The sequence below is a fragment of the Dromiciops gliroides genome, chromosome 1, assembly GCF_019393635.1.
Source record: "Dromiciops gliroides isolate mDroGli1 chromosome 1, mDroGli1.pri, whole genome shotgun sequence".
Classification (NCBI taxonomy): Eukaryota; Metazoa; Chordata; class Mammalia; order Microbiotheria; family Microbiotheriidae; genus Dromiciops; species Dromiciops gliroides.
Window position 1 is genome coordinate 640,564,971 of NC_057861.1, and position 14,691 is coordinate 640,579,661.

Sequence of the window (14,691 nt, forward strand, 5' to 3'; positions counted from 1 at the left end):
CTTGTTTTTTCTGCTAGGCAGAACTAAAAGAGTTTAGAAACCCCTTTCCCTAAGGTATCCATTATCATCTCTGTATTCAGAGTCACAGGGACCACTCAAGGGTACTGTTTCTATTCGTTGGCCTGAAACAGGCCTGACAAGGACCTTATCTGGCTGTGGGAGAGACTGTACAGGTCATGATCTCCTTTTTAAAAATGTTTCATTCATGCTTTCTGTTTTTAATAATACCATTGTCACCTGTCACTACTATCCCCTTTTCCACAAAACTCTCCCTTGGAACAAAGAAACGGTTAAGCAAAAGAAATAATCATTGGCACTGATAGCATAGGATGCATTTGTTCTACACCTCTGTATCTTTGTCATCTTTCCACAAGCAGCAAAGGTTGGACCAGTCACAGAGCATTATCTAACCCTGATAATCATGTGTGATGCTAAAAAAGGACAGCTCTGAAGTGAAAGGTTTTAAGAGCTTATTCCCCCTCATTCTATTCCTGGTCTTGATTTTTCAAGGTAGAAGGGTTTCCCTTTAACCATGCACATACACACACCCCTTTGTCCTATTTACTTACTTCATTTCCCAGCAGCCACCCTGGGTAGTCTGGGGAAAGCCCTCAGCCCCTGATTCTGAATGCCTTGCATTCTTCTCCAATTCATGGTCTGTCCCTCCCTTTTCCTCAGGGTACACAAAGAAGGCTTAGTTGCCGTAGTAGCAACAGGAAGATAAAAATGGATATTGATGATAGAATGCTATTGCTCAACTTTTCCCAGCCAGTTATATACCTGGTGAATTTTCTAGAGACAGAGGTATGTCTGTTGCCTCTTATCCCCACCCCTACAATCAAAAAGAACATTTTTAGCCTTTGGTCCTACAACCTCCATATAACATATGTATGAACATTAGCAATCCACTCTTCCCTTCAGTGTAACACCCCGCAAAAGGACAAAAGGAGGGAGAAAATCCGGGATATCACAATATGATGGACTAGTTTGGAAAACTAGGCTAGAATGGGCCTTCCATTTCTATTGGCATGGAACTAAAGTTGTCCCCAAGCAACAACTGGCCTCTTGACTTTATTCTTTCTTTAAAATAGTCAAAGGTAACCAAATACAAGGTCTGGGTGAGCCATTTAGAAGCACCTGCCCATTGTCTAGGAATTGGTGTAGGAAGAAGACCTGGCTTGTCTTTGCTCTGTCACTAGCTGTGTGACCACGAGCATGTCCCAACCTCTATAAAATGAGGACTGTGTTAGTTGGTTGTTTTTTTTTTAGTGAGGCAATTGGGGTTAAGTGACTTGCCCAGGGTCACACAGCTAGTAAGTGTGTGTTAAGTGTCTGAGGCCAGATTTGAACTTAGGTACTCCTGACTCCAGGGCCGGTGCTCCATCCACTGTGCCACCTAGCTGCCCCTGTATTAGTTGTTTCTTAACCCCTGATACTCTAGTGTAAATTAGTTTCTGAGATTAGTAACTGCAGTGAGGGCAGAGGGGAAATAATAGAAGTGGGAGATTGGCGGCATAAAAGACAAATCTCATCTACTTCATAATTTGGCCTGTGCTCTGGGAGATAGAAAATGGGGGAGGGGGAATGGTGAAAGGAGGTGCAAAGGAAGGTAGGTCAGGAGAGTCCCCAAGGATTGTCTTTGAGAAATCATTCTCGTTATTTGGCCAAATAACGAGAATGATTTCTCAAAGTAACGATCGGTGTTTATAAAGAAGAGATTTTTCTTTAGAGGTGTCATACCTTGTAGTTACAGTTATCCCTTTCTCATCGCAACTTTCCCCTTATGGTTTTGATATATCATAGGTTGGCATAAGAAATTAAATGAGTTTCAAAGAAGCAGTATATGATACACAAAGGCCAGCAGACAACACAGAAAACATTTAGAGACTCATATGCATAAAATATATGTATACTATTGTATAACATCAACATACTATATCTTTTTTCAGACTTCTGTATGAGGGGAAGGCCAAAAAATCTTAAGCAGATTTTCCAGATTGTGGGGGTGGTGTGCCCTTAACCCCCACAATGTGAAAGAGAATTGTATAAGTAAAATCCAATAATATTTGAACAGGGAAGAATAAGCAATTTTACCAGTTAGGTACACATTGTTTTGTTTTGGATTTTGGACAACATTACATTTTTTTTTAATTTATTTTCTCTCCAATTACATGTAAAAACAATTTTTGCCTTTTTTTTTTCAGGTTTTGAGTTCTAATTCTATCTTTTCCCTTCCCCCTCCCTGAAATGGTAAGCAATCTGATATAGGTTATTTATGTAGGCACCCATTGTTAAGGCCATTAATGAAATCTTTCATCGACATGGAGAATGTATGTGGGCTTCCACACCTGTTTCCTAACAGGAACCAAACTAAAGTCAATACTCAACAATTCTAGGGCTCTGTTGTTGAGCAAACGTTATTATTTTTCTTTCCCATTTTACAGTCCTGAATATGGACACCTATTTGCCTATATCTGACAACCTCCCTTCCTCTTCCTCATCCTCCCATCAGTTAGGGCTTTGTTAAGGAGCCAAAGAATGAATTCGACATCTATCTGCCGGCTTTGTGGTTCTTCCTCCTTGCCTCATACCTGATTAACCCTGTGTCTGCTGGTTTGTCATTGTTGTTGGAAGGGGAACTAGTTATTTTGAGGATGTAAGTATAAGCTGAACTGGAGTTACAAGTTTGCTAGTAACTCATGCTTGGTTTGGCCATGTGCTTTCCATGTGTTTGAAATAGCCTACTTCCACAAGGATAATAATTGGGCAGGGGAAGCAGCATGATAGAGCTCTATACTTGGGGTCAGAACTGTGTCACCATCAGATTCCTTAACTTCTCAGCCTCACTTTCCACTACTCACCTTACATAGTTGTTCTGAGGAAAGCATAAGTGGATGTATAAATGTGAGCTGAATTGTTATAATCTTATGAGGAAATCACCTCATCTTTGGTCCTGTCTTCTCTCTAAAATGAGAGGGCTAGACCAAGGATGCTTAAATCTGTGAGTGTGGGAACTTTTTTTTTTGTGGGGAAAGGGGGGGTTAAGTGACTTGTCCAAGGTCACACAGCTCGTAAGTGTCTGAGGCTGGATTTGAACTCAGGTACTCCTGAATCCAGGGCCAGTGCTTTATCCACTGTGCTACCTAGCTGCCCCGGAACTTATTTTTTGTAATATTTTTATAAATGTATCTCAATATAACTGGTTTCCTTTTAAAGCATATGTATGTATGTATATATAATGTATTTTAAAACATCCTGACAAAAGGGTTTCTAGGCTTCATGAGACCACCAAAGGAATCTGTCTCACACAAAAGGTTAAGGACTAGGGGCAGCTAGGTGGCACAGTAGATAAAGCACTGGCCCTGGATTCAGGAGGACCTGAGTTCAAATCCAGCCTTAGACACTTGATGCTAGCTGTGTGACCCTGGGCAAGTCACTTAACCCTCAGTGCCCTGGCAAAACAAAACAAAACCAAAAGGTTAAGGACCCCGGGTTTAGATTTTTCTCTCATCTATCCAACTCTTAAATCTGTGACCTAGTAGTAGATTAAAATGAAAACTGTCTCCTCAATGACTGGGGGCAGGGGTAGATGACGATTTTATGTGCATTCTCATCTTTCCCCTCTTCCTCTCCTGTCTTTTTTTTTTTTAATGGTGATGGTTGGATTCACTAAGGGCTGTTCTGGCAAACACTCCCTGGCCTGAGAACAGCAGGGTATCACAAATGACAGAGGTAGACAGCTGCTTCTTTCTTTTATCTCTGCCAATAGTTGGATGCCCTGTATTATTACCCTTCTTCGTCTAATTTTTAACAGCCCTAGCCGCTCACCAGCAGTCATTACCTCGCTGCTAGGCCTTTCAGTCAAGGTCTAGCTCATTGCTGAGACTACCCAGCATACCCAGCGCTTTGCTCAAAGGCACTCTGTGTTGAATGAATAATAATCACATTTTTATAATGCTTTAAAATTAAAAAAAAACCCACTTTACTATAACCCCATGTGGTAGATCACCGCAGTTATTACCTTCCTGCTTCATAGATGAGAAAACCGACTCAAATTGTGTAGTTTTCCCCTGATCGCCCCTCTAGGAAGTATTGGAGCTGATAATTGAACTCAGATCTCACCTGAGTCCCAACATTCTACTATGCTACAACCCTTTGAATCATGAAAATGCAATGTAGGAGAATGCTTTAGCTGTGGCCTTTGCATTTCTCTGTATTTCACTGTCCTTTTGGGATTCCTGGTGAAAGCAATGATGGGGTTCGGTCCTCCATGTATCCCTAAGACTACAGAAAGCTTTTGTCCCTCAGGACTCAGAGTTAATGCACGCTGAAGATGCAGAGTAGGGACCTGCTTCTTGAATATGAGCCTCAACTGCTGGGTTTAGAAACAGCTTCCAGGGGCAGCTAGGTGGCACAGTGGATAGAGCACCAGCCCTGGAGTCAGGAGGACCTGAGTTCAAGTCCGACCTCAGACACTTAACACTTACTAGCTGTGTGACCCTCGGCAAGTCACTTAACCCCAATTGCATCGTCCAAAAAAAAAAAAAAAGGAAAGAAAAGAAAAGAAAATAAACAGCTTCCAAGGCAGAACTTTTCCTCTGGACTCAAACAAGGCAGTTGAGTCACTGTGTAGGGTCCAGCACCCCTGGAGAGTGGCTGCCCCCGTAGGGTACACCAGGGCTTCTGCACTCTACTAACAGGGCTGAGAGACTGCTTTCTCTGGCTTGCCCCTAAGCATCATACTGGTCCTCAGCTTATCCTCACTGAGCCTACCATCCATGCCAGGGTGGTGTGCATGACAGACACATGCATGCCTTAAGTGAACATTTTGTCCCAGCAAGTGTGTCCAAAGGATTTTTAAAACCCTGGAACAGTTACAACAAAGTGGCCTGAGTTAGAAGGCACTGTCCAAAGACCATCTAGTGATGATTTTAAATTCTCCCAAGATTAACTCACCATCAGTGGTGGCATTCTGCAACTGTACAAAGGGCTGGCTTCTTTGGCTTTCCCTCCCTAGATAGTCTACTTTTTGTGTCTCGTGTGAGAATAGTGGAAGACCATGGCTCCTTATGTCTAATAATGATAATACCTCCTATTAATAACGTTTAAAGGTTTACAGAGCACTTGGCCGAAACTAGGGATGAGAAAGATTAAATAAAATGCACATAGTAACGGGCAAAGCCAGGACTCAAATCCAGACTTTCTGGCTCTACACCCAGTATTCTTTCCACAAAGGAAGTGGGGGGTGGGGGTGGGGGTGGGGGTGAGAAAGCATATGCTGGAACCTTAATTTCTATTTTCTTGAATCTTTATCAGGATTAGTCTGGGCAGTGGAAGCTGCCTAAGGATGATACCTGCCCCTTAAATTGTTCTTACTAGCTGGAAACTCCCATTATTGAAGTCATCAGCAGGTTAAAAGAGCTTTCAAATCAATAAGTATGTACTGAGACCTTCTGGAGACAGAACTGTCCCTGGAAGGCCATTTTTTAAAATGTTTGTTGATATAACTTTATACATGCAGGAAAAGATCAGTGACAGTAAATTATTACTGTTATTTTTGCGGAACTCTGTGTTCTCTTTTGAAATGCAAATGGTTCTAATTGTATGATTTTTATATCTTTCCGTGTTTGTTGAAAGCAAGTCATAATCTTAAATTTAAAATATTTTTAAAAAATAAAATTCATGGGAACACAAGTGTTTGATTAGCTACTGGACATTCACTCCTCTTTGGGCTCCTGCTTCTGATGCTCTCAACTTTCCTTCTTTGTTATTACCCAGCAACCTTCTCATCCTGGAAGATCACTCCACCCTGTGGTCCTCCCTGTCTCCCTCCCTCTTCTTCTTTCCTTCCTTCCTTCCCCTCTCCTCCTCCTCCTCCTCCTCCTCCTCCTCCTCCTCCTCCTCCTCCTCCTCCTCCTCCTCCTCCTCCTCCTCCTCCTTCTTCTTCTCCTTCTTCTTCTCCTTCTTCTTCTTCTTCTTCTTCTTCTTCTTCTTCTTCTTCTTCTTCTTCTTCTTCTTCTTCTTCTTCTTCTTCTTCTTCTTCTTCTTCTTCTTCTTCTTCTTCTTCTCTCTCTCTCTCTCTCTCTCTCTCCAGTCTCTCCCTATCTACTGACTCCTTTGTTGCCTACAAATATATATGTCTTTCTCATCCTTAGAAAATCTTCATTTCAACCAAACAAAAACAAAAAAACAGGAGAAAGTAAGAGGACAGGAGGTAAAGGTACCTAGTATAAATGTCTTTATTTTTTGGTGAGGCAATAAAGGTTAAGTGACTTGCCCAGGGTCACACAGCTAGTAAGTGTCAAGTGTCTATGGCCAGATTTGAACTCAGGTCTTCCTGAATCCAGGATGGGTGCTTTATCCACTACGACACCTAGCTTCCCTCAATTAATTATTTTTCAATAAATAAGGAGACCATTTCTGAAAACTTTGCTTGGGGATTCAGACTTTGTAGCAGTACTATTGAGTCTGGCTGTTAAAAGCGATGAAATATTGCACTGTGATAAACACCAACATGCTTATAAATTTGTATCTGGAAAAAATTTATGTGAAAGGTACAGTTTAATTAAAATAAATTGTAAGCCAAGTGCTCTTGGTGTTGATGATAACTGTTAGTGAGAGAGTACTTCTTAATTATTCCAAAACACATTGGGATCTATTGTCTCATTTTGTCCTCAAAACGACTTCTAGGAGTAGTTGGAGGTTAAGTGGTATTATTTTCAGATGAGAAGAGTGAGGCATAGAGTGATTTTTTTTTCAAGGCCACAAACTTTGTTAAAATAAGAAAACTAGAAATTGAACTCATATCTCCCTACTTCCAGCCCACGGCCTTTGCCAACAGACCAGGAGAGCATGATTCATAGATTCATATCTTATTAAAGATGAAGGAGACCTTTGATGTCTAAGAATCTGAGGTCCCAAAAGGTTAAGTGACTTGCCCAAGGTCACACAGCTATTAGTGGCAGAATCAAAAGATCAACCCTGGCTTTTCCAGAATGAAACTTTGCTTGTTCTTCCTGGAGCAAAGTCTCCCAGGTTATTTAATTTGGTGCTAAACTTCATGCTATGGAGAGAATGCCAGCAACCCCGAGGTCTCAGCAGAGAATCTGATGGAGTCAGCATGTAGCCTTTTTAGAGAATGTATGGAATGCCTCAAGGAAGGCTCCATGTTGGAATGATATGAGGCACTGGGGGGGGGGGGAGATAAGAGGAAGGGGGGAGGGGGGCATCTAGGTGGCAAAGTGGATAAAGCACCAGCCCTGGATTCAGGAGGACCTGAGTTCAAATGTGACCTCAGACACTTGACATTTACTAGCTGTGTGACCCTGGGCAAGTCACTTAACCCTCATTGCCCCACCCCCAAACCCCAAAACAAAACAAAATGAGGCACTTGGGAGTTATTGAACGAAATAGGTTTACCTTGTTCAGACATAGCACGAATATATATCGAGGGTACGATGGCACTCAGATTGTCCAGATTCAGTTCTCTCCATCTGGAAATGTATCCATCTTTCATGGTCTTGGGCACCCATGAAGTCTGAGAGGCACTTAGTATATGTGTCTATGACCTTTTATGCTCCCAATTCAGGAAGCTTCCTTGGGGAAGCTGGGGCTAATTACATTACATGGGGGGTTGGGGGGAGGGAGGTCAAGAAAGTCAGAAAACTCAGAGATGCTGGGTCAAGAAAATGGTGTTTCTATCATAGCTGCTGATTGATCTGTGTTTGGGAGCTTCAGAAGAAGAATATATAAAGACTTGACTACCTTTGAGCTTGGAATAGCTCAAAGGGGGGGAAAGGATCCTTTAGTCAACAAGTACTTTTAAATAATAGTAATAATATATATATTTATATAATGCTTACTATGTGCTAGGCACTGTTAAATATTTTACAATCGTTATCTCTTTGGATCCTGGTAACAACTCTGGAGATTAGGTGTTGTTCATGTATAATAAAAATCAAATTGCCTTCTCAAAGAGAAGGGGAGAATTTGGAACTCAATTTGGGGGGGGGGCAGTGAGGGTTAAGCGAATTGCCCAGGGTCACACAGCTAGTAAGTATTGAGTGTCTGAGGTCAGATTTGAACTCAGGTCCTCCTGAATCCAGGGCCAGTGCTTTATGCACTGTGCCACTTAGCTGCCCCTTGGAACTCAATTTTTTTTTTTAAAAATCATTGTTTAAAAAAATGTTATATGTAATTGGGAAATATTTAGTGAAATAAATAAAAATAATTTTTAAAAGAAGTTAGGTGCTATTATTATCCCTATTTTACTGACAAGGACGATGAGACAAACCCAGAATAAATGACTTGCTTGGGATCGCACAGTTACTAAATGTCTGAGCTAGATTTGAACTGACTCCAGGCTAGAGCTGTATTCATTAAACCATTTAGCTACCCCAAGAATTTACTTTGTACCAGGCTCTGTGATAAATGCTAGGGATACTAAGAAAGGCAAAAACCAGTCCCTGCCTTCAAGAGGCTTACATTCTAATAAGGGAGATATGTACATGAAATATACATACAGATAGATTAAAGATAACCTGAAAGTAGAAGATTCTAGCAGCTGGGCTATTTGGTGGGACTAGTAAAAGCTTCCTGTGGAAAGTGGGACTGAATCTCTAAGGAAGTAAGAAAAAAATAAGAGATAAAGGTAAGGGAGTTTTAATTTAATCCTGGAGATAATAGGGAGCCACTAGAGCTAATTTAGAAGGGGGTGAGATGGCCAGACTAAGCTTTAGAAAAATCACCTTAGCAGCTGAATGGAGGATAGATTGGAGTGGGGAGAGACTGGAGGTGAGGAATCCAAAAAAAGTTTATTGCAACAGCCTATGTGAGATATGACAAGGGACTGAACTTAGGATAGAGTATATAGGGTGTGTGTAAGAATGCTGTGAAGACAGGGGGAAAACCAAGATTTGGCAATAAATTGGATTGTAGGTTATAGGATTGCCCCAAGGTTGTAAGCCTGGGTGACTGTGAGGATCAAGGTGCCATCAGTAATAGGAAGGAGGGCAGAGCCAAGATGGTGGAACAGTAGGAAGAAGAACAGCAAACTCCTCTCTTCTCTAACCCCTTCCCCTGGCCAAAATCCTTCAAACATCTAGAAAATGCACCAAAGCAAATCCTGATTAGGATATCCAAGAAAAGAAATCACAATGCATAATTTTTCCAGTCTAGGTCAGCAGAGAGAAACAGAGTGGTCTATCATTCTGAACCAGTAGAACTTTCCAGGTGTGTGATAGTGGCTGAAACTAACAGTGGTCTACAGGAACTCCAAATGGGGACAAGCTCAAATGTATGTTGCTCAGACCCAAACCTCAGGAACTTGTGGATCTAAAACCAGTGGGGCAGCAATCAAACTTTGGCCTGTATCAGACTACTCTGGGGGTATTGAAAGTTTGAAATTCCCCAACATAAGCTTGTTATGAGATCCTGGTATAACAACATTCAATACCCCATGAAAGCAGCATCAGGACTAGCCCATATCTTCCCTTCACAGGTGTATGGAGCTCAGCCCTAAAAAAAAAGTATGAAATTAAGAAGTAAGCTAGAAGAATGACCAAATAAAAAAATAATTTGACCATAAAAGCTATTCTGGTGACAAGAATGCTCAAGAGACAAATCTAGGATAACAGAAAGACCCCGAAGTATTTACAAGCAAAGCCTCAAAGCAAAACATAGCTTGTGCATAAGTTCACCTAGAATTCCTAGAAGAAATAAAGTAAGAGTTGGGTTTTTTAAGAGTTTATTTTTTTTTAAGAAATAAAGTGAGAGTGCTAGAGAAAAGAATTAGAAAAGAAATGAGTGACATGAAAGAAAGAATTGGAAAGAGAATTAAGAGCTTAGCACAAGAGATACAAAACCTTGCCTAAGCAACAAACTCCCTGAAAATTAGAATGGAAGCAATGGAAGCCAGTGACTCCATGAGACTATTTATTAAAACAAAGGCAAATGATTAAAAAGAAGAAGAAGAAGAAGAAGAAGAAGAAGAAGAAGAAGAAGAAGAAGAAAATGGAAGGTATCTCATAGCAAAGACAAAGAACAAAATTAAACAAAAAGCTCTAATCTGGAAAACAGATCTAGGAGATCTAAATCATTGGACTGCCTGAGAGTCATGACCAAAACAAGAGCCTACATATATTTTAAGAAATCTTAAAAGAAAACTGCTTAGACCAAGGGGAACATTGTACACAGTATCATCAACATTATGTGTTGATCAACTGTGATAGACTAGATTCTTCTCACCAATACAACGGTACAAGAAAGTTCCAAAGGACTCATGATCGAAAAGGCTCTCCAAATCCAGAAAAAAAAAAAAGAACTGTGGAATATAGATGCTGATTGGACCATACTATTTCTTTTGGTTTTGGTGCTGTTGTTTTTCTTTTTTGAGGTTTTTCCTTTTTTGTTCTGATTCTTCTCTTATAACATGACTAATGCAGAAATATGTTTAATGTTTTAGATAGATAGATAGCCTGTATCAGATTAAATTGGAAATCTTGTGGAAATGGATGTTGGGGACTGTCTCTGCATGGAGCTGGAAGATAATAAAGTACTTTTATTCAAAATTTTAAAAAAAGAAAACTGCTTAGATCTCTTAGAACTAGCAAAGTAGAAGTACAAAGAGTCAACTGATCACCTCCTGAAAGAAATTCCAAAATGAAAATTCCCAGAAACATTATAGCCAAATTCCAGAACTTCCAGGTCAAAGTAAAACTATTGAAAACAGCTAGAAAAAAAAGAACTCAAGCAATGAGAAGCCCCAGTCAGGATCACACAGGATTTAACATTCACAACTATTGAAGAAACAGAGAGCTTGGAATTTGATATTCCAGAAAGCAAAGGATATATAGGCTTATGCCAAGAATATCTTACCCAGAAAATTAGTATAATCCTACAGGAGAAAAAATGGATCTTTGATAAAATAGATGGATTCTAAACATTTCTGATTAAGAGATCAGTGCTGCATAGAAAATTTGAAATGCAAACGCAGTAGTCAAGAGAAACTTAAAAACATAAACATGGGCAAATAACCATAAGGGACTAAACAAAGATAAACTATTTATATTCTTATATGGGGGGCAGCTAGGTGGCGCAGTGGATAAAGCACCGGCCCTAGATTTGGGAGGACCTGAGTTCAAATCCGGCCTCAGATACTTAACACTTACTAGCTGTGTGACCCTGGGTAAGTCACTTAACCCCAATTGCCTCAAAGAAAGGAAGGAAGGAAGGAAGGAAGGAAGGAAGGAAGGAAGGAAGGAAGGAAGGAAGGAAGGAAGGAAGAGAAAGAAAGAAAGAAAGAAAGAAAGAAAGAAAGAAAGAAAGAAAGAAAGAAAGAAAGAAAGAAAGAAAGAAAGAAAGAAAGTTCTTATATGGGGGATGATCTATGTGTTTCCTCTGAATCCTATCATCATCAGGAGTCATAGTGGAATCTAATTAGATAAGGCCTACTAGTGGTTCTGTATGTCTTGATGATCTTTAAAGAACAATGGGAAAGGAAGGGAAGAGGAATATACTAAGGGATAAAAAGAAGAAGAAGGTAAGGGGAAATTATTTCATGCAAGAAGAAGTCTATATAAACAAGGAGAAAAAGTGGGCAGTAGGTGGTATAACTCACTCTTATCTGAGCTAATCAAATGAGGCAAGAATATAAACACACAAAGTTGAGTACAGAAATTCATTTCACTAAACAAGAAAACAGGAGGGAAAAAGGGAAAGAGAGAGGGGAGAATAGGAGGGAGGATAGATTAAAGGAGGGATTAATCCTAAGCAAAAAAACAACCTCTAAGGATGTACAAAAATATTTATAGAAGCTCTTTTGTTTTTTTGATGGCAAAGAATTAAAAACTGAAGGGGTCCCCAGCAACTGGGCAATAGCTGAACAAGGTGTGGTATATGAATGTGGTGGAAAACTATTGAGCTTTAAGAGATGGCAAAGGAGATGGTTTCAGAGAAACCTGGGAAATCTTGTATGAATTGAATCAAAATAAAGTGAACAGAGTAATTTATACAGTGTTGTAAAGATAATCAATCTGAAGAATTTAGCAACTCTAATTAGCATAATTACCAATCATAATTCCAGAAGTCTCATGATAAAATATGGCACCTACCTCCTGATAGAGGTAAAGGACTCAGAATGTGAAATGAGACATATTGAGAGGTGGGGGAGAATTAAGAGGAAGAATATGGCCAATGAGGGAAGTTGTTTTGTTTCACTATATATGTTTGCACAAAGGGTTTTGTTTTTATTTCTTTTTCAATGACTGGGAGGCAATAAAGGGAACAAGAATATATTAAGTGTTGACTGTGCTAAGTGCTTATAAATATTATCTTATTTGATCCTCACAACTCTGTGAGATAGGTGCTTTTATCATCACCATTTTATAGTTGAGGAAGCTGATGCAGATGGAGGTTAAGTGACTAGTCCAGGGTGACACAGCTAGGAAGTGTCTAAGGCTGGATTTGAACTCAGGAATTCCTGACTCTAGGCCCACTGTGCCATTTAACTGGCGGGGGTAGGCAGACAGGAGAAAAGGCAAATTTTTGCTGATTAAAAAAAAAAGGAATTTTTAAAACAGTAATAAAGAAGCTTGGGAGACAGAAGCATGGGGTGAGGAAGGGTAGGGAAGATAATGAGATCCTGTTTTGCATATGATGGGTTTGAGATGCCTCTGGGACATTCAGTCTAATATCTCCAAAAAGCAATTGGTAATGCATGGCTAAAGTTCAGGAGAGAAGTTAGGGCTGGATATCTAAATCTGAAGAACTGTCTACATAGAATAATAATTGAATCCATGGAAACTGATGAGACCACCAAGTTAAAAAATATGGAATGAAAAAAGTGGAAGACCCAGGACAGAGCTTTGAGGGCCACTCTGGATTAGTAGGGGTGACTTAGATCAGAGCTTCTTAAACTTTTTCTACTTGTGACCCCTTTTTGCCCAAGAAATTTTTATGTGACTCTGGGGTACATAGGTATATACAGTAAGTATATGTGACCTTTTACTGTTGTCAGTTTTTTTGTGACACCCCCCCCATTCAGTTATGTGACACCATGTGGGGTTGGAACCCTCAGTTTAAGAAGTTCTGACTTAAATAAAGAACCAGCGTATAAAACTAAAAAAGATTGGTCTGACAGATAGGAATAGAACCAGGATAGAAGAGATGATTCAGGAGGAGAAAGTGATCGAAAGTAATGCCATTGCCAAAAGTAATTCATTGCCAAAAACTCCAGCTGGGAGAAAGAATCCTGATACAAAATCCTAGTGTCCAAAGAAAACACAAGACTAGTGGGAAGCCACCCTATACAAAGTAGTTGAAAGACTGCATAATCTGCAAGTCTATAACAGAAGCCCCGAGAATGAGTAGAAACTTACAGATATGATACACAACAGCCATACACAAGAGATGGTTGAACTCCTGGTGAACAGGAGGAAAGAAGCAATGATAAGTTGAGGAAGGGGTCTATGAGAGCTAGTTTGTGAATTACAAATGGACGGTTGATTTCAAATGCTGGCCTATAAGGGGAAGATCTTAGTTACCATCTGGATGAATAAGAACCTATATTTACCTTCTTAAGTACTGGAGAAGTGTTCTAACAACTGGGCCTGAGGATATTGACTGACCCATAATGGGTACAGAATATATAATGTATGACATCAGGTCATTGTAGAAGTGCTTAGACTAACCAGCCAATGACTAGACTGATAACTAGCGTATGAAATTCCTGGGAGTAATGCACCAGAAAGTGTCCACTAATGTAGTGTCTATACAACTTAATATGCTTTGTATAAAGCTCCAACATGTGATATTGTGTGCTGTATGTGCATACAGATATATGCACACTCATAAATGCAGGTGTGGGATCCATATATCTGCTCTAGGCATAGTAGTGGATAGAGTGCTAGACTTGGAGACAAGAAGGCTTGAGTTCAAATCCTGTCTTAGATACTCCCTACCTGTATGACCTCTCTCAGTGTAAATTTCCTCATCTACAAAATGCAAATAATTAAAGCACCTATTTCACAGGATTTTCATGGGGATCAAATAAGATAATATATGTAAAGTACATTTCAAACCTTAAAGCACTATATAAATGCTAGTTACTATTGCTGTATGCAATTCTGTTCTGGATATTATGTATGTGGCTAGGTGGCACAGTGGATAGAGTGCTAGAAGACTCATCTTCCTGAGTTCAAACCCAGCCTGAGACACTTATTAGTTGTATGACCCTGGGTGGGGCAAATATAGATTCTTATTCATCCAGATGGTAACTAAGATCTTCCCCTTACAGGCCAGCATTTGAAATCAACCGTCCATTTATAATTCACAAACTAGCTCTCATAGACCCCTTCCTCAACTTATCATTGCTTCTTCCTTTTCTCCCCTCCCCTGCCCCTCTTCGTTTCTTCTGAAGAGATTCTCCCAGCTAAGCTGAACTGTGTCCACAAGGTATAGGCTGGGCACATATCCATAGTTCTAGGCCACAAGAGTACAAAGTACTCCAGTTGCCCTACAAGTAGATAAGCAAATGGCCAGTAGTCTCTGGAAAGAGACCAGCCCCAGGCCTAGCTCAGGGAACTTTTGTAGCCTTCCATATAGTACAGGGTTCACAACCTTGCTGTATATGAGTCATTTGCTGTGATCTGAGTCACAGGTGGGGCAGTGGCCTGGAGTCAGGAAGACTCATTT